The sequence below is a fragment of the Schistocerca piceifrons genome, chromosome 4 (assembly GCF_021461385.2).
Source record: "Schistocerca piceifrons isolate TAMUIC-IGC-003096 chromosome 4, iqSchPice1.1, whole genome shotgun sequence".
NCBI classification, from domain to species: Eukaryota; Metazoa; Arthropoda; class Insecta; order Orthoptera; family Acrididae; genus Schistocerca; species Schistocerca piceifrons.
The window spans coordinates 54,534,776-54,557,458 of NC_060141.1; the positions used below are offsets into that span (position 1 = coordinate 54,534,776).

Genomic DNA, 22,683 nt, shown 5'->3' on the forward strand with positions numbered 1-22,683 from the left:
ATAACTATTTTCTTGAACGAGAATGTTAATCATTCTCTTGCCTAGTTAGGCTGGCGACCGTTTTCCATTATCAGTTAAACAGTGCGGATAGACAAAATTTTGTTTGTTACTGTTCAAACATTTACGTAATTCTGACTATCATTTCCGATAAGCCACCTCCGTTAGGAACAACACGGTCAACATAACAAAATTCCTCTCAGAGGGTAACACTGCTCTGATGCGTTATACCATAATTACTCTAACAAAATAATTCTGTTTTTCAAACTGCCTCCAGCTTCGAGGTTATGGTATAGCAGTAGCGGACAGGAGTGTTATACGTGGCTTTTCCGTGACAGGACTAATTGTTCTGTTGGGACATCGTATGTACTAAGCCAAACTTGGTATCTGATTGAATAAGCTACGTAAATACGCTGCTGGAGTGTTATAAACTGAATGATTAACCAATTTTATTCCATAAGCAACTGTTGCGCAGAGCGACCACAGACTGTAAGGAAGGATAGGCATAAAGCAATCAGTGCGACTGGATGTCCTCCTGAGGGATACATGCCAAATTCGATGTAATTGGCTCGTTATATTGTCAGAATCCGGAACTGGTTGGAGGATCCTGCCCATTATTCTTCGCACGTCCTTACTGCAGAGAGATCCGGAGATCTTGGTGCCCAAGGTGGAGTTTGTCTAGCATGAAGACAAGCAGTAGAAACTCTCGCACTGTGCAGGCGGACATCATCTTGCTGAAATGTCATGCCGTGGTAGGCAACAAAACGTGGTGTAGAATGTCGTCGACGTCCCGCTGTGCCGTAATCATGTCCTGGATAACAACCAATGGGCTCCTGCCGTGACACGAAATATCACCCCAGACTATTACTGCTGATTGTCGGGTGTACGGCGGGCTAGAGTCAGGTTGGAACCCCACAGCTGTCCAGGCCGTCTCCAGACATGTCTACAGTCTGTAATCTCGTTGAGTGCAGAAAAATTGGTCTCAATGATGAGTCACGCTTTGTACTGGTTCCCGACGACTATTGAAGTCATGTCTGCAGTCGACCCAGGTAGCAATGGGATACCAACCTGACGGTCACCTGTCGTAACGCCCCGACAGCCAGAAGTCATGGTCTGGGGTGTCATTTCTTTTCACAACAGGACCTCATTGGTTGTCGTTCGCAACACCCTTACAACGCAGCGGTTTGACGACGATATTCTACGCCTCGTTTTGTTGCTCTTAGTGACAGGCGAGCCAGAGCTTCATTTAAGCAAGGTGACAGCCGCTTGCACACGAGGAGAGCTTCTACTGCTTGTTTTCGCGTCTCCCGAACACTACCTTTGCCACCAAGGTCGCCAGATCTCTCCCCAGTTGAGAACATTTGGAGGATTATAGGCAGGATCCACCAAAGAATTCGTGATTTGACGATTTAGAAGAATTTGGCATGAAATACTTCAGGAGGCCATTCAAACTCTATCAGTCAGCGCCAAGCCTAACAACTGCTTGCATAGAGGCTACAGGTGGACTAACGCGCTATTTACTTGCTCAGTTTGTGAAGTTATTCCCCTTGAATGAATCATCCCATTCATCTGAAATTGTAATAATCTGTTTGTCTGTACATGTTCATCATATCTACCGACTTCCGTCACATTCAGATAATTCATCTGTGGTGCGTCTTTTTGTTCTTTTTTTTTTGTCTTAGAATGTTTCATCGTCATCATCATCAGCAGCGATTGCATCACAGACTGGCGAGATGTCTTCAAGTGAAGCGGTTGTTTCTACCCAGTGCGATCTTCAGCCGTTCTGGGTCAGATGTTCGCAGCAGCTTTGTCGACGTCATTGATCAGGCTGTCTAAGAACACAGTTGGCAGTTGGAAAGCTTTACAATTGCCCTTTCATGACTGGAAACCACGTAAATGAGGTTCATCGCCTTCATTTCTTGATTTTCAAGCTTATCTTTAACGACACTTCTTACGAACGATCTTGCATAATCTCTCTCTAATGGCCTTGCTTATATAAAGATGATCAGTGAAGGACTTACGTAAAGCAAAGGACGGGGTCCCTTTAGAGAGGCGTCATAGGAGGGTGAAAGGGGCTACGAGGAGTGGATGACAATGTAGTCCGTGGGGTGGCACGTGACAAAGAGAGAGTGACGCACGATGTTATTTGAGTTTAGGGTAACTAAGATGGGGAAAGAAAGTTGGGGTAGTGTTAGGTAACGATCAGTTTGGCTTTAGGAAAGGTGAAGTTACCAGAGAGGCAGTTGAGATGTTGTGCTTGCTTCCATTAGGAACTACAGCTTAAGAAGAATCAAGTCACCTTCATAGGACTTGTCGATAAATAAAAAACAAGTGTTATGGTCTTCTCGTGGAAAATTTCTTATTTGCCAAGATACAACGATTACTAGTTTCGACCAGCAGAATGGCCATTGAAAGCAGTGTCTACTTCGGTAATTAAAGCGAAACACTTTGTCACAATGATTTTTCAATACAAAACTCAAAAATTGTAGCTAAATTACAGTACATACAATACACTCTATGCACCATTTAATAGCATATATTTATTGTGTGGTGTCACCGCCAGACACTACACTTGCTAGGTGGTAGTTTTAAATCGGCCGCGGTCCATTAGTACATATCGGACCCGCGTGTCGCCACTGTGTGATCGCAGACCGAGCGCCACCACAAGGCAGGTCTCGAGATACGGACTAGACTCGCCCCAGTTGTACGGACGACTTTGCTAGCGACTACATGGACGAAGCATTGCTCATTAGCCGAGCCAATAGTTAGAATAGCCTTCAGCTAAGTCAATGGCTACGACCTAGCAAGGCGCCATGAGTAACATTGCATGTATCTAAAGAGTCTCACTTGTATCGCCACAATCTCCAGATGTACCAAAAGGATGGATTAAAGTTAAGTATTCCAGAAGCTACGTACTTTTCTTTATAGCATTCATTACGTATCCTGTTTCAGACCTCACGCCCTCCTGCTTTAACTTAGCGCGTGCCTTTCGGCTTCCTCTCATTGTGTCTAGGCTGTCTTGTCTAGACACAATATATTGTACATAGAATTTTAGATTTTGGAATTGAAAACGTGATTGTGACAAAAGGTCTCGCTTTATTACCGATGTAGACACTGCTTACTATTATGTGGTCTGAAGATGGCCATTCAACTGGTCGAAAATGATAATGGTTCTATTGTTTCTTACGATCTTGGCAAATAAAAAGTTTTCCAAAGTAAGACCACAACAGTATATTTAAAGATCACCTCCTACAACAGTGAAAAATCAGGTAATTACCATAAAAATAATCTGACGGTATGAAATGATGCAACATATTCGAAATTCTCTGAAAAATAGACATTTGCTGCAGGAAGTTCTTGGATTAGAAAGGGTTCAGATAGCTCTGAGCACTATGGGACTTAACTTCTGAGGTCATCAGTCCCATAGAACTTAGAACTACTTAAACACAACTAACCTAAGGACATCACACACATCCATGCCCGAGGCAGGATTCGAACCTGCGACCGTAGCAGTAGTGCGGATCCGGACTGAAGAGCCTAGAACCACTTTTTTATTTTTTTGGAGCTAAAAAAAACCTAAGTGCCACCGCCACTTTTCATCCTATAACAAAAAAAATCTGGTCCACTTCAGGCGTTGGTTACTGACTAAACCTACTGCAGAGAGCTACCTATATACCAAGGGAAAAAAGGGTTATCAAGGTTAGGGCTATCCTTACAAACAAAACAAAATCTTCCTTTTTCTGAATTTTATTTTTATTTTCATTGTTTTTATATTATATATATATATATATATATATATATATATACAATAAAAATAAAATTTATATATATATATATATATATATATATATATATATATATATATATATACAATAAAAATAAAATTCAGAAATATATATATATATATATATAAAATAAAAACAATAAAAATAAAAATAAAATTCAGAAAAAGGAAGATTTTGTTTTGTTTGTAAGGATAGCCCTAACCTTGATTTCCCAACTTTATATATATATATATATATATATATATATATATATATATATATATATATATATATATATATATATATATGTTTATATATTGTTTAGTTTTGTTGTGTAATTGATCAGAGGCCTTCTGCGCCCCGCTGGTAATTGTTGAGTCACGTCTTCTCGGAATTGATGTGTTCTGTTCAATTGTTCAGAAATATTCATTGGTTCAAACAGGAAACCTTCTCCTCTCTTGGCTTAACACATTCCAGCTGCGAGGAATGCACTCCCAAGGAAGTTCGAGAGAAATTGTCTGTATTTTGGGTGACGGACAACGAGATAATGACGGTCATTGAGGTATATCCAAAAATCGAGTACAGAGTCTACAGTTTGTCCAAATAGGTAGTGAATGGCATGTCCGCGAATCCAATTCACACCATTGGTTTTTGTCCGAGGAAAATAGTCACGTTCAGGAAATAATAATGAAAGGGGAGTAATCCGATCCGGAATGTCCCGCGTTAGAAAAGCCACAATACGACGAACCAAATTCCAAACCTCCACCGCCAGTCCGCAAACAAACCGATGTTCATCATTGTCTGGCACTCCACACGTGGAACATAGAGGTGATTGGGCGAGGTGGATACGATGAAGGCGAAATTGGTTGATTTGCTTACCATTGACAGTTAGGTACCAGACAGATTGAACATTCGTGTCAAGGTAACAGGCGAACACCGCGCGCCATACATGACGCCAGTCAACGTGGGGGAACTATTGTTCACCGCTCGGCCACAACGGCCTGCGATTAGAAAGGGCGTAAGACAATGATGCAGTCTTTTTCCCCTACTGTTCGAATTGTACATCGAAGAAGAAACGTGGGTGAGTGTGTATCAGCGATAAGAGTCGCAGGTAACTGAATGATACGAACAGTCTACTGACCACAGACAATGGACTGAAAGGCGGAAGACGAAGGCGATGAACAGTAGCAGAAATGAGATTAAATGATAATTAAATAGACACCCTAGCTGCAAGCAGGCGTTGATACACTTAATTGGGGATATGTTGAAATTGTGTGCCCCGACTGGGACTCGAACCCGGGATCTCCTGCTTACATGGCAGACGCTCTATCCATCTGAGCCACCGCGGGCACAGAGGATACTGCGTCTGCAGGGACTTATCCCTTGTTCTTTCGGGAACATATACTACCGTCATATATAGTTAAAAATATGGGTTCCCGGCCTTTGACCTTCTTGTGCGAACGCACACGCTATGCCCGAACTCGTACGGGACTTGGTAGATTAATCTTCCACGAGTAATGAGTATGATGAGCAAACATCTATCAGGCGCACTACGAATGTAGTGTTGTGGACATGTTGGGAATGTGGATCTCACGGGGAGCGTGCAAGGGATAAGTCCCTGCAGACACACTATCCCCTGTGCCCGCGGTGGCTCAGATGGATAGAGCGTCTGCCATGTAAGCAGGAGATCCCGGGTTCGAGTCCCGGTCGGGGCACACATTTTCAACATGTCCCCAATTAAGTGTATCAACGCCTGCTTGCAGCTAGGGTGTCTATTTAATTATCATTTCATTTCTAGCAAAGCTGCATGGTCATCCACGGTAACTGTTCTTTCGGGAACAGATACTACCGTCATATATAGTTAGAAATGAGATTAATGATGAAATTAACATCAAAAGTGGGAGCCATGAACTAGAACTCTGCTACCTTGAAAGCAAAACAGCGTATGACAAAATAGCGAATTTTCGACCGAAAGAAATCTACAAGTATCAAACACAGGCATTGAGGAAGAAGTTCCTATACATCTGCAGTACAGCATTGTATGTAAGTGAACCATGGAAACGGAGGACGGCGAGAAAAGAAAGGGCTTCTTCGCAGAATCGGCAAGGACAGAAATACGTGGAAACTATTAACAACAAGAAGCAGCTTGATGGTAGGACATGTGTGAAGACATCAGGGAATAACTTCCGTTATACTAGAGAGAACTGTAGAAGGTAGAAACTGCGGGGGAAGACTGAGATTGGAGTAAACCTATAACATGTTTGAGGACGTTAAGCGTAAGTGAGACGAATTAAATCTAGGTCAGTGGTTCTCAAACGTTTTAATCTGGGTCCCCATTCACGAGAAAAAATATTATCAGCCCCGCCGCAACCCAGTTTATTAATAAAAACAGTCATTTTTAAATATTTCCTTTGCCTTATTCTCTCTTTTACCAAATTCAGTTTAGAATACGCAATAGAAACCAAAACTCTATGAATTATTATAACGAAAACACAGAACAAACTGTTTCTCTTTATCACATTTTCATGCGCTCAAAAAATATGAAACTAACAATATTTACAATTCAGCAAACAAGGGTAACGAGAACGCTGAAAATTTAAATTACTAAGTTTAAATTATTTTGTTTGTTTTTGAAACCACCCGCCTTCTCAGTACTCGCCGCGACGTCAATAGCGAGTTCGGATTGGAGTCAATGGTCGCCGCATATCTTTGGCGAACTGGCTTCCCGCGCGCCGTGAGGCGACTGAACAAGGAAGAAGGAGGTTGTTGGGAGTTAGCTCTGGACCGTGCGTGAGGAGCGAAGTCAGTGTCGGACGGCAAGGCCGCTTTTTTTTTTTTAGTCTTATTTTGTTCTGTATTGTTCGTTAAAGTTGTTCATGGCAGACGTCCGATGACACTCGTTCAGGTTGTTCATTGATTTTTTATTACAGAGGGTAGCTAAACCTTCTGACCGAACACGCTGAGCTACCGTTCCGGCGAAAATGAAGATGAGGGACACACAACACTCAGTCCCCTGCCGGGAATCGAACCCGGGCCCCGTTACGTGGTAAATGTAACTTTCCTGGCAGATTAAAACTGTGTGCCGGACCGAGACTCGAGCTCGGGACCTTTACCTTTCGCGGGCAAGTGCTCTACCATCTGAGCTATCCAAGCACAGAATTCTAAACAGGTGCACGTTGGTGGCGCGTGTATCAGAAGTGTGAGTGGTGTAAGCTTTGCTTCGGTACTGCTGTCTCCAGTTAGAGCGCTGCTTGGGAGGAGGCCGTTGATATCGGTATTGTCATCTATTTAGCTGCTTTAAAGTAAATGACTGTTTTGGATCGAGGGTGGATCCAAGTGAGGGACCGAATCATTGCTTGCCTTATTAAGAAACCTAAGTCGGACCCTAGATTGTTAAAGTTATCTACAGCTATAAAGAGTAATTTGACACTCTCGCAGTGTCCAGAGTGAACTTCGGAGGTACTGTTAAGTGTTTTTAGTAAGGGAAAGATTGGCTGTGGAGATTTTCAGTCGCACGCTTATGAATCGTGTCAATTGCAGTTCACTTCTTATGGTATTTTACGGTTCTACTTGTCGAGGCGAAATCGCCGATAGTATTTTCATAGTTTGGCTTTGGTCGTCACTCTGTGTTTTGGTGTGGCCCTCCCAAAAGTTTACAGCTCCAAATATTTTCTTATTGCCTTTGCTGAGGTTTCCTTGCAACGGTTGTTAATTTCTCTTGCCTACCCCATTCTACTGCTGTTTGGTGCGGTGCGGTATAGTCAAAATGTTCAGTAGTACTGCATCTACTCCTTCGCCCGTTTTAAGCTTTGCGAGCCGCCTCCATGTCGAATTATAAACCAAGTATGCAATTTGTGTAAGTTGGTTGCGCCCCGTTATCGTTTTGTACATCGTGGAATAACTTTCCCGTGCCGCATGTGACCCTGAAGGACAGCACGGTGCACAACAGCGCATGACCACGACGAAATTAAAGGCTACGTATTGTATAATATTTTTTAACGGATGTAGTCACTGAGCTTAAGAGTTGATTTTTGTGTTTTTTCTTATTTATTTTGAAAGGAAAAGATTTACATTCCTGGTTAATTATATCATCTATGCTTAATTATTTGTCCTAATTTGTTGGGTGTCGTGTGCATCACATGTTGGGAGGTTTATGGTGTTAAATGTTTGAAAGTAAGGAAAATATGTTGTGATATGGAGCACATCGTAGAGGCTATGGGCTTTGAGTGTACGTTGATAATAATCAGATTTTATTGCATTTAAGCTGTTTGTTTTAATTAAAATATTGTGAAAATGTTGGTATTGCCATGTGGCGTTAGAATCTTTTATTTAACCGTGCATTGTGCAATTTGTGTTTTTTCCCTTTGCTTAAAAAGAGATTTTGAGTTTTAAGGATGGATGTAACGGAAAATGTAAACATTTATTTAAAAATGATTACAGCCATATTTATTAATATACAAATCTATAAATTTGATATGTAAAGCAATAGAGCTGTGTTTTAACGAAAAATATAATAAAATATGCAGGATTAATAATTTTTCTAGAAATATGAATTTTTAATTTGTTTATCGCCTTTTTTTATAAAAAAAGCCATAACTCAAATTCTAATCTTGCAATTAATCTGAAAATTTTATTGTAGTGTTCTGAGAAGGTTACAAGACCACTTAACTACAGTTATTAATTTATGGTACAACTTCTATCATTAACAGAGTTTTTAATTTTGCACATCCAAAATTTACTTTTGTCTACATACAGTCATCTAAAAATCAGAGTGTAATTGCAGGATCTCACATTTTTTAGTTACAGGGAGACAGCAACACTTTTCAAACACTTCTTGAAAATTTCATGGCATTAGCGCATATACTTTTTGAGAAAACACTTCTAATAATGTCAAAAATTTGAAATAGGGCAAATGAGGTTCAAAGATTTTCTTCTCTTACTTCTACATGCAATAAGCAATAAGCTTACCTCAATTTTAAAATCCTCCATAAAATCCTCATCCTCCGGTGATTACCACGCAGTTGAGCGCCCCACAAACAAAAAAAACATCCTCACACTCCAGATTTCTCTTCGAATCTGCCTGGCCCGTATTTGCAAGTAAGAGGATGATCTGTTAGCTTTCGTGGCCCTGCTCTCGTCGATGGTGTAAAATGCTTTTGTTGTAAACACACCAGCATCTGAACCAACTGTCTTCAGCACTTCAGTTCTGACATTATTTCCGTTATTGTAACATAAAACTGCATCGTAGCCACCTATTTTGAGTACTTCAATCCACAGAATGTCCTTTTTGAGCATCTAATCCCAATTAAATTATAGAACTTTCATTTGTATTTTGTCTTTCCGTGAGGACACTTTTTCAATAAACCAGAGTTTGCATGAAACCTGAATGTGGGATTAATTGCATTCATAACAGGTTCTGATAATGAGTGCTTATGTGAATACGTCACATTTCTGTTGTTCAATTTACACCAGTCGTCTTTCGGACACAGATTGTGCATTGGTGTTTGGTAAGTGGATAGTCTGTGGAAAAAAATTCCCCACACAGCAGGCCTCATTGCTTCTAAATTATGTGTATTTTTCCTGATAGCTCTCCCATAAAAAAGAGAATCAGTTTCTTTCAGAGTAATTATGCCTTTTCCTCCTAGTGGTTTTCCATCCTCAAGTACTTCACCTTTCTTCTCTTTCAGTAAACAACGAAGCCTACCAACAAGACTCTTTTGGATGTGGCCAACACATTCTAACTTTTCTATTGTTGTATTGTACTGATTTTTATCTGTTGCACATGGTTCACATGGCTCTCAGCACTATGGGACTTAACATCTAAGGTCATCAGTCCGCTACAGCTTAGAACTTTTATTTGTTACAGCTTTGAACGAAAAGCAGTACCCATCAGCATGGTATTTAGTATATCTAACACCATACTGGTCCTCAGATCTGGAGAACATCCTCACAACTGCAGCAGCCTCCATGCTCCACTTAAGCCACTATGATTTTTAGAGCATGCTACTGCATGCTTTTCTTCCCACAGTTTGTCACTGTCTTCATTGTGGGACATTTTCCTTGTTGGACACTGGTGGCAGTATTTAGACATAATTTCTACACCTAAAACTTTATCTGTCAATACCAATAACAGATGCAACTCCATACAGAGATGTGCGACCCCTTATCATCCAGGTACCATCTACAGACACACACAGGTCACTAACATTTGTAGGAGATTCACTGTCATGAATATCTACCCCAGGATCTATTTCTTTTTGGTTTATTTCCACCTATTCCTCCACTTCTTTCTTCATAGAAACTTTGACAGTATCGTATACAGCAGCAGACATTTATTTATTTATTTTTCAAACCTTGCACAAGGTGGGGACATGTTCAGAAAACCACACAATAAATTACCTCTTCCTCTGCCCCGTCCAAGGCATCTCAGAGCATATGCTAACCTAAAATTCCTTTCATACGTACCAGTGTCAGTTTTTTCTGGAGGAGGAAAATGAAAATTCATAGCCACATTAATTACAAATCAGTTTAAAATCACAAGCTATTCCCACATTTCTTTCTTCAACAACAATCATGCATTCCGTATTTGTACAGCTAACACATTAAGATGAAAACTCTATAGCCTGGCAGAAAAGCTCTAAATCAATAATTCTGACTCCAGTGGAATCCATATCAATATCATTCACACACTTGTACAATTCTCCTGTCCGAAATTTCGATGCTGAAGCTGAGAACTTATGTTATTCATTTCGAGCTGCTTCCTCTTTTATGTTGGTAAACCGATTTCCATGAAACCCAGTTTTTCCACCACCCATTAAGCATAAATCTTGAATTCCCCGTAAAGGTTTGCGAATTCAACCTTCCACCTACTAATATGTGTTAGTATTGTCAAAAAGTCAATAAACTTTTTCAGGCAAAGATATAAATGTCAGCCAGAGATACAGATGTCAGCCAGAGATATAGATGTCAGCCAAAGATATAGAAAGAAAATAGCCTTCACATTGACAATTCCGCTGAAGCAAGCAGTTTCCCAAATGTCGGAAAAGGTGGGAGTGGCCGCACAGTGCAGAGTTAATCAGTTTAACAATTTAAAGGCATTTTTACAGCTGCTATTAAGAAAATATTCACACATAACAAAGGTTAAACTGTGTAGATGAAGAAAATATTTTTTAAAAATCTATTTTTTGGACCAAAATCCATTACATCCCCCCTTAAGCGTTGTGAAATTATTCAGAGAGCTGTTCTTTGATCTGTTATTTTTCAAGAGACTGTTGGTTAAATAATGCTTCAGGAACTTTCATTAAGAAACTGTATTGAGGATCTTGCCGTTCATGATAACAAATTTCACTTACTATTTTAAAATCAAGTTAATACAGTAGCAAAATTTTGAAGGTAAAAAAAGACTTTTATTAGAGAAACGGTCCTGCCCGTATTCCTCACAGCTTCCTCGTATTCCTTCGGGCGTTGTGTGATGTTTTCTCCGGTATCTCTCCCAGGTAACGCCTGCGGGGCCATGTCAAGTGTGATGAATGAGATTGTTTTTGAGAAGAAAGTTTCTCAAGACGTGATATAATAGCAGAAAGAACCACCTGAAGTTCTTTGCTTACACTTGGCTTTGAATAGCAGTTCCTCTTCGTTACTGTCAAAGCTGAAATGCCAGTCTCGCACAAGTATGTTGCTGGAAAAAGAATCAGGATCCTCACTGCACTTCGACTCAGCTGTGGGAATTCCTTGCTATTATGTATAGAAAACTGCAAAAAAGACACAGCGTAACATGTACTCTTTATTGAAGTATCAGAAGTAGGATCAATAATATTTCTTGCTCTTTTATATTTAGACACGGTGGTACAGGACTAATTTTGGAATGGATTTTCAGTCCACCTAAATTTATCAAAATCGACGCTGAAATACTTTTGGAAGGGTCCTTTCAGTGATGCAAAACGATGAGAAGGCAGGATTTCATATCTATTGGAAGTACCGAATTACATATGTCCTCTATAGCGGTGACACTAGATTAGGGAACATATCTAGCATGGGGCTCTCTTTAATTTTTTTCATTCCACGATACTGCAGTAGCCTTATTACCTTGAAGTGTTAATTATATTTATTTTCTCAAAAATGTCAGTTATGCAAGTCATTTTGAACAGAAAATGACCGTTGCTGAAACATCCTGCCAGACAGTGACATTTCTCTTTTAAGAAACTGAATACCTAGTCAGTTCAAATATTATTTTAAGAGCCAACCCCTGGAAAGCCATAACCATTACTAAAAAGGAACAACTGAGTATGATCAGCACTCATCTCTCATATAGCACTTTAAAGACTCTTGTATTTACAGATTTTGCCTTAATATTAACTGCTTTTACAACCGTTTGCAGCACGTCATGAAGAGGTGGGCCATGTTCTTTAGCCGTCAGAGCCTTCTGATGTACGATGCAGTGAGATCATAATGCAGCAGGAGCTACAGCTTTAACTTTAGCTTGCATTCCACATTGAATTCCTGACATTGTTGGAGTTCCATCACTGCATACTCCAGTGTACCTATACCATGATATCCCATTTTGATTAAAAAAGTATTGATGACGTAAAAAAGGCTTACAACTGCAGCTGTTTTCCCTAACTGTCCACAAAAAAGCAATTTCTCTGAAGTGTTAAACTCATAAATGAAACGACCATAAGCAATTAAATGAGCATCTTTATGAGTATCAGTCGCTACGTCCACCTGAAGTGCAAAACACTTCACACGCAGTTTATCGATTAACTGGTCGAGTAAATCGTCAGAAATGTGTATCATTCTTCTACACATTGTGTCATTCGAGACAGAAATAATTTTCAACTGTTGACCAAACGACTCACCGAATGTTGTTGATACTATAGTAATCGCTGCTGGCAAAACCAGAATTCTTGCAAGAATGTGTAGTTTCTTGTATTTAACAATTCTATGCGGAATCGGGTAAGAGACTAAAAGCGCTTTAGAAGTCACATTCGTCGTTTAGCAATGTTCTTCTGTGTAGACACTAAAACATTTAGTTTTCTGACAGAATATGCTTCTGGTTTTCTCGTTAACTCAGGATGTCTGGTTTCATGATGTCTCCTTAACTTGTCAGGCTTCTTGCTGTCAGCTGCTAAAATGGTTAACCAAATTACACACTATGGAGGTTCATCACCATCGACTATAGTTTTCGGGTAATCTAGCAATAAATAGTTCTCATCACACATCCTCCTTTTTGCCTTTCTCTCCGTCTCCTCCGCCAGTTGACAGACCACTGGTATCCCCCTGTCTGTCACTAACCAGGAACCGCATGTGCTTCATACTCCGCAAGCCACCTAATGGTGTGTGGCGGAGGGTACTTTCGGTACCAATATCTGATCCCTCCAAGCCTGTTTCACTCGCGAATAGTGCGTGGGAAGAATGGTTGTCGGTAAGCCTCTGTATTGGCTCTAATTTCTCGAATTTTCTCCTCTTGGTCAATACGCGAGATGAATATTTGGGGAAGTAATATATTGTCTGACTCCTTCTGAAAAGTGCTGTGTCGAAATTTCAATAGTAAATTCATACTGCAGTCAAGTCTTCCTCGCGAAGTCCGAAAGACTGTAAGGAGGCGTCGAGATATACGAGGCGTAGCTTGCACTACGCGCGATAATTAAGGATACGAGTACAGTACAGCTGACAACGGGCAACTGCGCAGACGACCGACGTCGGCCATCTCGCCCGATCATTTGAAACGATGTTAAAATGTGACAGCGGCGTCATTGTTGTCGACCGCGTCTGGTGTAACACCGATGTTGGTAGATCAACGGCGTCTTCTTTGTTCGAAGGAAAGGACAAACATAGTTGATTTTTTTTCTGCCCCCCTCCCCCCCTCTGTGGTCGCCTTTCGGCACCCCGTCCCATTTGAGTCGCACCCCACAAATGGTTCAAGTGGCTCTGAGCACTATGGGACTTGACATCTGAGGTCATCAGTCCCCTAGAACTTACAAGGGAACCTCCCCATCGCACCCCCCTCAGATTTAGTTATAAGTCGGCACAGTGGATAGGCCTCGAAAAACTGAACACAGATCAATCGAGAAAACAGGAAGAAGTTGTGTGGAACTATAAAAAAAATAAGCAAAATATTCAAACTGAGTAGTCCACGCGAACATATGCCACATCAAGGAGAATGTAAGGTCGGGAGCGCCGTGGTTCCGTGGTTAGCGTGAGCAGCTGCGGAACAAGAGGTCCTTGGTTCAAATCTCCCCTCGAGCAAAAAAATTTTTCTTTATTTTGGCAAAGTTATGATCTGTTCATTCGTTCATTGACGTCTCTGTTCACTGTAACAAGTTTTTGTGTCTGTGTTTTGCGACCGCACTGCAAAACCGTGCGATTAGTAGACGAAAGGACGTGCCTCTCCAATGGGAACCGAAAACATTTGACCACAAGGTCACAGGTCAACCGATTCCTCCACAGGAAAAAGGGTCTGATATATTTTATACGACACTGGTGACGGCATGTGTGTCACATGACAGGAATATGTTGTCGACCCACCTAACTTGTACACTTGGCGAATGGGTAAAAAGATTCTTCTACCTTGCCCGATTTAGGTTTTCTTGTGGATGTGATAATTACTCCCAAAAAAGTGATGAAAACATAAGAGTTTGTCACATAAACTGCAACACATGAATCCAAAAGTCTCACAGTCGCACACTTTTCCCTGTGCTCTGTCAAAACATATGTTTTTAAAGTTTTCAAATTTTTCCGTGTGTAGACCGTCAAATCCTGCATATGTCCAAGCAAATCTGAACATGTCCTGGAATTTTGGAGAGCGAAGTTGATTATGTGTGAGTGCCTGAACTTCGATAATTGTCTGAAAATAAAAAATTAAACTTTCTGCTCGAAGGAAGACTTGAACCAGAGACCTCTCGCCCCGCAGCTGCTCACGCTAACCACGGGACCACTGCGCTCCTCAGTTCTGGCTATCCTTGATGTTGGCTATCTTGCGCTTGGACTACTCAGTTTGTACATTTTGCTTATTTTTTTAATAGTTCCACAGAACTTCTTCCTGTTTTCTCGATTGATCTGTGTTCAGTTTTTCAAGGTCTATCCACTGTGGCAACTTATAACTAAATCTGATGGGGGTGTGGTGGGGAGGTTCCCTCGTTAGAAGTACTTAAACCGAACTAACCTAAGGACATGACACGCATCCATGCCCGAGGCAGGATTCGAACATGCGACCGTAGCGGTCGCGCGGTTCCAGACTGAAGCACCTAGAACCGCTCGGCTACGCCGGCCGGCCACTCCCCACAGTTTAAGATCCATCAGTCTAGGCCGTCGTTACAGAGAAGGAAGCAGAATTTGGGAAGGGAAGAGGGGATCTTGATATCAGAAAGGATATGCAGGAATGGATCGAGTAGGTATCAGAGAGAATGACCCTTGTACTCGAAAGTATGGTACAACGTTTTTGCCTGTGTAGCTGAGCAAGCCCTTCCTTCACGTCCCGCCAGAGGGAGTGAGAACTCTCCACCGTGTCGATTCAACGGCGCTGCCCAGGGACATGGTGTCAGTCGTTTACCTCCTGTAGCTGAAGGATGGGCTTCCAAGGACAAGTGCTGTCACTCATTGGCATTGTGATGCCATGAAATTTTGTCGAAGTTGAATATGACTTTGAGTGGGGGTGTGTTTGTGCATTCAGCCAACTTACACTCCCGAGAAGCACATTGCTCGGATTTGATGGAAAACTTTCCTGATAATTTGTCTGCTCTTTGTGTTTGCAGAATTCACTTGTAAGAACTTGATTAGTGAGCCGTAGTCATCAGCGTTTTGCGGACCTACTTTGTGAGCATTTTAATGTGTAGATTGTATCAAGTTATTCGGAGCTATTTGCTGTACCATAGGGATCTTTACGCTTCGTGTGTTATATTGTTTCAGATTTGAGCTAATCCCAATTTTATTTAAAGAGGTTACGGATTCCAACTTGGCTAATTTAAGCTAAAATTGTTTATGCTACAGTTATTGGAGGGGGCGGGGGGGGGGGGGGGGGAAATGTGTGGTTCCTGTCTCTCAGGTTTGAGCCCTGTTGGTAATTTGTGAATATTACATGCGGTGGTTATGCTTAATTTATTTTTTACTCAGGATTAATGTAAATTAAATTGTAGTACCTGCCGGTTTACTTTAAGCCTTGTTGTTTACCTATTATTTGGCACATTCTTTTATAGAACTGGAGTTGAGTCGGCGTAGGTTGATCCCTGACAGCAGCAGTGGGCTGGACCTGGCAGTTTCGAGGGACTACATCTACACCTCAAAAACGTAACGCGATTTTGTAAACATCTCCATAGCAACGGCGTAACGCTTTGCAGTTGAAAGCTGAGTTATCACAACGTAAAACCAATCTGTCTTCGTCGATACATTCTCTTTCTGCTGAGGTACATGTTCTACGGAACTCCACATTTGGCTATTTGTTCCCAATATCGGGCTCTTAAAGCGACAACTGGTACCGAATCATGAGATTCAGATAATATTCCTCTGATTTACATAAGGATTATATTTTACATTGTTTTTACAGTGTTTCATTGCCTTTTGTGATTTGGTGTGCTTACTGGTGTTAAGTGATGCATTAACGAAGCATCACTTGATGCTTCATATATTACTCTCGAACTTTTGTGGATTGAAATGTTGTACTGTCTATTCTAGTAGGTCCGGCATTCATACTGTCATTTGTTTAACGTATTTTGAGATAGAACCACATGAATGAGGTCAGTCTCTACGACTTAAAATCTCAAATTAATATTGATCGAATTTGAAATACTAAATGTTTATTGCTCATTTTCTTGGACTTTTAGAGATAATTGCGTTCATTTGAATTTGTCAAATTTCACAGTTTAAAAGAAAACTGCAATAGCAAATTATTGAATAAAACGAGTTCATTTTTTCTGGATGATATGCTATGTTTTTGTGGGCTGACATCTTATCTCACAGCTCTTCGCTTGCTATAGTTCTCAGTAAATTTTTAACTACACTTCTTGACAGTTGCTATCGAACAACTGACACTTCCTATGGAACAAGTGCCATTCCTAAGGAACAACCGCCATTTGCTACAGAACGCTCTGACTGATGGTACCAATAGGAAATGCAGAGGTCGGGATGCGGTAACTGCAGTGAATCCTGTGTACGAATGCTCTATATGCATTCTACAGCCCACGCAGTACGGTGTTTGATGAATGTTATTGTGGAACCAATTACTATGGCGCCTATGGAAGTCCCGCGTCCGGCCATCCTCATTTAGGTTTTCGTGATTTTCTCACATCGCCTCAGGCAGATGCCGGGATGGTTCCTCTGAAAGGGCATGGCCGACTTCATTCCTCATCCTTCCCTAATCTTATGAGACCGATGACGTCGCTGACTGACCTCTTCCCCCCCCAAATGAACTCAACCTTCCTATGGAAATCACCGCAGACGTTCAACCGCTGCTGGTACATGTGCATCTGTCAGGACCATTCTGAGGCGATTAAATCAACTGACCTGTATGCTCAGAAGGTAGTTAAATGCACACCACATCAACTACACCATTGCTGAGAAAGGATTCGTTGCTGTAGGTAGCATTTGGGTTCTGCAACAGTAGTGTAGAGTGACGTTATCCGACGAATCCCGTTTCACTGTAGCAAGTGGTTTTGATCACCAGTTAGTGTAGAGACAGAGAGAGAGAGAGGGTACCATGTAACACAGAACAGATTTTTCATTAAATTCATGGGTATGGCGTAGGCTTTACGGTGTGAGCAGGCTTTATGCACAACGAGCAAATACGATACAGATATTGGCGCGAGGTACTGTTACAGCACAGCGGTACTACAGGTGGATTATTGTCGATCATGTCCATCTGTTTATGGATGCGGTAGGTTCCAACGTTCTGCTTATGAATGACAACGGCCTATAAACGACTTCTGTGGTGTCTGACACACTGGAAAGTGAAGATATTGAAAGTATGGGATAGCCTGTAAAAATGGTCCAATTGGCTCTAAGCACTATGGCACTTAACATCCCAGGTCATCAGTCCCCTAGACTTAGAACTACTTAAACCTAACTAATCTAAGGACATCACACAGATCCATGCCCGAGGCAGGATTCGAACCTGCGACCGTAGCAAAAATGGTTCAAATGGCTCTGAGCACTATGGGACTTAACATTTGAGGTCATGAGTCCCCTAGAACTTAGAACTACTTAAACCTAACTAACCTAAGGACATCACAAACATCCATGGCCGAGGCAGGATTCGAACCTGTGACTGTAGCAGTCGAGCGGTTCGAGACTGAAGCGCCTAAAACCGCTCGGCCACTCCGGCCGGCGCGACCTTAACAGTAACGTGGTTCCGGACTCAAGCTCCTAGAACCGCTCGGCCACACCGGCCAGCAAATAGCCTGGACACTTCCCGCACTTTAACGCTATAGAGCATGCTTGGGATGCTGTTGAAAGACGTGTTTCTCAATGAAACTCCGCCTTCCCGAGAAACCCAAGAATTGAAGACCGCCGTGGGAGAGTGGGAGAATATCACCTAAGAACTCCTCAGTAGGTTGGTAGTCAGCATGAATAACACGTGCGAAATGTGCATTAGTGGCCGAGGAGGGCATATTCCTTACTGAGAGTCCAATATAGACCTTTACGTTGGGATTCTAAACATGAACGTTATTTTTGTCTCTATCCTGTTTTACGATGTGGTGACATCTACATCATTTTTTCGTTATAAATATACTACTTGTCCTCTACTATATACATTCTGTGTATCATGTCAGCCATAATGGCTGTGATTACTCCTATCCAACGGTGTCTTTGTTCCTTAGCAGTTGTCCTTCACTGTTGTTGTTGTTGTTGTTGTTGTTGTCATGCTCTTCAGTCCGAAGACTAGTTCGACGCAGTTTTCCGTGCTGCTCTGTCCTGCGCAAGCCTCTTCATCACCGAGAGACTACTGCAAACCTACATCCTTCTGAATCTGCTTACAGTATTCATGTGTAGGTCTGCCTCTACGATTTTTAGTCCCCACGCTTCCCTCCAGTACTAAAGTGGTGATCCCTTCATGCCTCAGAATGTATCCTACCAACCGATCCCTTCTTCTAGTAAAGTTGTGCCACAAATTACCTTTCTCTCCTATTTTATTCAGTAGCTCCCCATTAGTTAAGTGACCTACCCTTCTAATCTTCAGCATTCTTCTGTAGCACCACATTTCATTAGTGGTGTATGCGGTGTGGTATCGATAGCAACGATGCCACGGCATAGGTGCCAGTTCATAAGTTGGCACTACGAGACACATTACGACAGCGCCCTCTAGCAGGCGCTGTTGAGATCCACGAGCACCGCTGCAGATTCTCCCCATTTTATCAAGAGCAGACGGCCGGGACACTTCGCTTCAGCTTTCCTCTATATACGACCTCATTGCAAAGTTATGTATGCCCTGTATACAGGGTGTTACAAAAAGGTACGGCCAAACTTTCAGGAAACATTCCTCACACACAAATAAAGAAAAGATGTTATGTGGACATGTGTCCGGAAACGCTTAATTTCCACGTTAGAGCTCATTTTAGTTTCGTCAGTATGCACTGTACTTCCTCGATTCACCGCCAGTTGGCCCAATTGAAGGAAGGTAATGTTGACTTCGGTGCTTGTGTTGACATGCGACTCATTGCTCTACAGTACTAGCATCAAGCACATCAGTACGTAGCATCAACAGGTTAGTGAACAGGTTAGTGTTCATCACGAACGTAGTTTTGCAGTCAGTGCAATGTTTACAAATGCGGAGTTGGCAGATGCCCATTTTATGTATGGATTAGCACGGGGCAATAGCCGTGGCGCGGTACGTTTGTATCGAGACAGATTTCCAGAACGAAGGTGTCCCGACAGGAAGACGTTCGAAGCAATTGATCGGCGTCTTAGGGAGCACGGAACATTCCAGCCTATGACTCGCGACTGGGGAAGACCTAGAACGACGAGGACACCTGCAATGGACGAGGCAATTCTTCGTGCAGTTGACGATAACCCTAATGTCAGCGTCAGAGAAGTTGCTGCTGTACAAGGTAACGTTGACCACGTCACTGTATGGAGAGTGCTCCGGGAGAACCAGTTGTTTCCGTACCATGTACAGCGTGTGCAGGAACTATCAGCAGCTGATTGGCCTCCACGGGTACACTTCTTCGAATGGTTCATCCAACAATGTGTCAATCCTCATTTCAGTGCAAATGTTCTCTTTACGGATGATGCTTCACTCCAACGTGATCAAATTGTAAATTTGTGACGAGAATCCGCACGCAATTGTGCAATCACGTCATCAACACAGATTTTCTGTGAATGTTTGGGCTGGCATTGTTGGTGATGTCTTGATTGGGCCTCATGTTCTTCCACCTACGCTCAATGGAGCACGTTATCATGATTTCATATGGGATACTCTACCTGTGCTGCTAGAACATGTGCCTTTACAAGTACGACACAACGTGTGGTTCATGCACGATGGAGCTCCTGCACATTTCAGTCGAAGTGTTCGTACGCTTCTCAACAACGGATTCGGTGACCGATGGGTTGGTGGAGGCGGACCAATTCCATTGCCTCCACGCTCTCCTGACCTCAACCTTCTTGACTTTTTTTTATGGGGACATTTGAAAGCTCTTGTCTACGCAACCCCGGTACCAAATGTAGAGACTCTTCGTGCTCGTATTGTGATACAATACGCCATTCTCCAGAGCTGCATCAGCGCATCAGGGATTCCATGCGACGGAGGGTGGATGCATTTATCCTCGCTAACGGAGGACATTTTGAACATTTCCTGTAACAAAGGGTTTGAAGTCACGCTGGTACGTTCTGTTGCTGTGTGTTTTCATTCCATGGTTAATGCGATTTGAAGAGAAGTAACAAAATGAGCTCTAACATGGAAAGTAAGCGTTTCCGGACACATGTCCACATAACATATTTTCATTCTTTGTGTGTGAGGAATGTTTCCTGAGAGTTTGGCCGTACCTTTTTGTAACACCCTGTATATTCATGCAGCAGTAAACCACTTTTACTTTCCAGAATGAGATTTTCACTCTGCAGCGGAGTGTGCGCTGATGTGAAACTTCCTGGCAGATTAAAACTGTGTGCCCGACCGAGACTCGAACTCGGGACCTTTGCCTTTCGCGGGCAAGTGCTCTACCAACTGAGCTACCGAAGCACGACTCACGCCCGGTACTCACAGCGTTACTTCTGCCAGTATCTCGTCTCCTACCTTCCAAACTTTACAGAAGCTCTTCTGCGAACCTTGCAGAACTAGCACTCCTGAAAGAAAGGATATAGCGGAGACATGGCTTAGCCACAGCCTGGGGGATGTTTCCAGAATGAGATTTTCACTCTGCAGCGGAGTGTGCGCTGATGTGAAACTTCCTGGCAGATTAAAACTGTGTGCCCGACCGAGACTCGAACTCGGGACCTTTGCCTTTCGCGGGCAAGTGCTCTACCAACTGAGCTACCGAAGCACGACTCACGCCCGGTACTCACACAGTTTTAATCTGCCAGGAAGTTTCACATCAGCGCACACTCCGCTGCAGAGTGAAAATCTCATTCTGGAAACATCCCCCAGGCTGTGGCTAAGCCATGTCTCCGCTATATCCTTTCTTTCAGGAGTGCTAGTTCTGCAAGGTTCGCAGAAGAGCTTCTGTAAAGTTTGGAAGGTAGGAGACGAGATACTGGCAGAAGTAACGCTGTGAGTACCGGGCGTGAGTCGTGCTTCGGTAGCTCAGTTGGTAGAGCACTTGCCCGCGAAAGGCAAAGGTCCCGAGTTCGAGTCTCGGTCGGGCACACAGTTTTAATCTGCCAGGAAGTTTCACATCAGCGCACACTCCGCTGCAGAGTGAAAATCTCATTCTGGAAACATCCCCCAGGCTGTGGCTAAGCCATGTCTCCGCTATATCCTTTCTTTCAGGAGTGCTAGTTCTGCAAGGTTCGCAGAAGAGCTTCTGTAAAGTTTGGAAGGTAGGAGACGAGATACTGGCAGAAGTAACGCTGTGAGTAGCGGGCGTGAGTCGTGCTTCGGTAGCTCAGTTGGTAGAGCACTTGCCCGCGAAAGGCAAAGGTCCCGAGTTCGAGTCTCGGTCGGGCACACAGTTTTAATCTGCCAGGAAGTTTCACTTTTACTTTCTTTCAGTACCGACGTATATTACCTTTTCCTGCTCCTATTCACTTCCCTCATTCGGCCAACCTTCCAGTTTTCAGGAGCAGACCCACGTGCCAGGCGGGATACAAAATGAGGGAACTTGATACACAGAGACATCAATGTGGATGACATAGGGGAGGAATTCGGTAAATGGTCATGTTCAGCTGGCTAGTTGTTACAGTACTGAATGATTAGTAGTTAGATTTTGCGGCGCGGCACGTTACTTTTTACTGACCTGCCAGTGTCCGGCAATGTTCACTTGCCTAGTTAAAAGCTGTAGCAGAAAATACCAGACCACTACTGTCTATTGCAGGTCGCAACATACATAAAATTGTCCGGTAAACGGGATGTGGCTAGCTACTGAAATAAAAGTTTTAACTTGGCAATGTAAATTTTCACGTGTATTTTTACGATAAAGATCACAGTTAATACTGCCAAGTCCGTACTAAGTGGCAACACAATGTAAAGTTCACACGCACACCACAATCACACACGTAGCCAGTTTATGGTATTTACACCCATTACTAAAGTTAATAGAGTTCACCGGATCGTTTAATAATGAAAATGCTCGCTCAAATGTTGTGCACTCTGCTCTACACGTAATACCTGTTCTAGTCTTAGATCGCACAACACGCCACGCGGTTTTAACTAACAGTCAAAAGCAATAACTTCGATATTCCGTCCGAAATTCCACACGATTTCCACTATACCGTTCACTTAAATACACTTTGTACTACTTCGCGAACTCGTAATTAGCATTTTTCCGCTATTTTACAGTACTTT

General features: G+C 42.4%; 2 non-coding genes across 2 annotated transcripts; one reads left to right on the top strand and one right to left on the bottom strand.

Moving 5' to 3' along the window:
* Nucleotides 1–5,036: 5,036 nt before the first annotated feature.
* On the bottom strand, nucleotides 5,037–5,111 carry Trnat-ugu. The gene has a single exon. It is a non-coding gene; the product is annotated as a tRNA-Thr (tRNA).
* Nucleotides 5,112–5,401: 290 nt separating this feature from the next.
* On the top strand, nucleotides 5,402–5,476 carry Trnat-ugu. Its single transcript has one exon. It is a non-coding gene; the product is annotated as a tRNA-Thr (tRNA).
* The last annotated feature ends 17,207 nt before the right edge of the window (nucleotides 5,477–22,683 follow it).